Here is a 1,597-nt window from a genome sequence, read left to right as displayed (position 1 = left end):
CCTGATACTGGTCTCCGTGTGGTAATTTTCTTGATTACTGCTTCTGAATTTCTACTTTCTATTCGTCCCACCTGAGTCTCTGTGCCTTGATAAATCTGACGATATTTTCTCCTTTTAAAAGTTCTCTTAATTGTTAGTTCATCAGTTTTATACATTCATTATAATCTAAGTTTAGTGGGCTTACGATTCTCCGAATGATTTTTCCTCATAGCATCCTCAATATCTCTTCATCTTTTTGTATCAAGCACATTATTTTAGCACCATAAGTGTGTGATCAGTGGTCCAATTGTTGCTCTGTAACTTTGTGTTCGTACTCGCTTCGGCGGTACATATACTAAAATTGGTACGATACACGGAAGATTAGCATGGCCCCTGCGCAAGGATGACACGCAAAATCCTGAAGCGTTCCACATTTTTGTCCCGTTGGAACGAATAGAACACACATTTAAGTTGAACTCCCAGACCTCTATTTTTAGAGCAGACAGAAAGTAACTCGGACCATATTATAGTGATATTATCAGATTCTTTATCAGTTTTCACCTCTATTGGGAAACCGGGATTGTCAAATACGTACAGGTGCCCTTATATTTACAAAATTTAGGATATCAAACAAAAGTTAGTAACAAGGGGCAAAAATGTACTCTTTGTTTGGATTAAAGCACATGTAGGTTTGGAAAATAATAAACATGTAGACCAATCAGCAAAAGAAAGTATTTTGTCTGGTAGAGAAACTTCGTATAAAATCATGGCTTGCGACATTCTGGCTTTCTTAAAATTAAGAATATACCAAAGGTGGGATAATATATGGAAGAAATATTCCATTTTTAGCCCAAATAGATCCACTTCTCCTCAAACAGATATTCCTAAAACTCCTTGGTATAAGTTTTTTAATATACCTAGAAAATATGTTACCACGATCATTAGACTGAGATTTGGACATGCTTGTTACCCCCAACATTTATTTAAACTTAATATTTTAGAGAATGATCGATTTGAATTTTGTACAGAAGAAGGAAACCTAGATCATATATTTTTCAGTTGCCCCGGAAGTACTATAATTTCATCCAGATTAATAAATAACTTACATAAACACAATATATTAGCCCCTGGAACCTTCAGTACTTATTATCACTAAACTCGAGAGCAGTGTATGATTCCTTAGTTACGTTTTTGAAACAGAGTAAAATAACCACATAAATAATTATGAATTAGTTAATAACGTAACCTTTGTTTCTAATCCAATTGTTAAATTCCTTTCGTACCGTGGCCTAGTGTTGTATGCCTTAAAAAAATACCTTGATGGGCCCTAGGCGAGAAGAGAGTGACCTTGTTTACCTGTTTATTGTTTTGTATATTTATTTTAATATCAACTCGGACAACCATTTTTACCATGTTGAGTCTGGCTGAATGACTAAAAGTCTATGCCAAAAAAAAATTTTTTTTGTGTTCAGTGTTTTGAGTAAGAATCTTATCTTTGAGGAAGTTGTTGTACTTTAGTAGGTTATGTGTCCTGTCAGGATTCTATCATTGATTACTAATGCTTGTATCTTATCATTAGTTCCATTAACTGACACTCTAAGATATTTAAAGTGTTCTA

The 1,597-nt window shown here is 34.1% G+C and overlaps 1 non-coding gene across 1 annotated transcript; it reads left to right on the top strand.

Moving 5' to 3' along the window:
• The first annotated feature begins 310 nt into the window (after window positions 1-310).
• Window positions 311-417, top strand: LOC126890826 (U6 spliceosomal RNA). Its single transcript, XR_007700479.1, has one exon. It is a non-coding gene; the product is annotated as a U6 spliceosomal RNA (small nuclear RNA).
• Window positions 418-1,597: the final 1,180 nt, after the last annotated feature.

Source organism: Diabrotica virgifera, chromosome 8, assembly GCF_917563875.1.
Source record: "Diabrotica virgifera virgifera chromosome 8, PGI_DIABVI_V3a".
NCBI lineage: Eukaryota > Metazoa > Arthropoda > Insecta > Coleoptera > Chrysomelidae > Diabrotica > Diabrotica virgifera.
The sequence above is the reverse complement of the archived record's forward strand: the minus strand, read 5'-3'. Positions and strand labels throughout refer to the sequence as shown.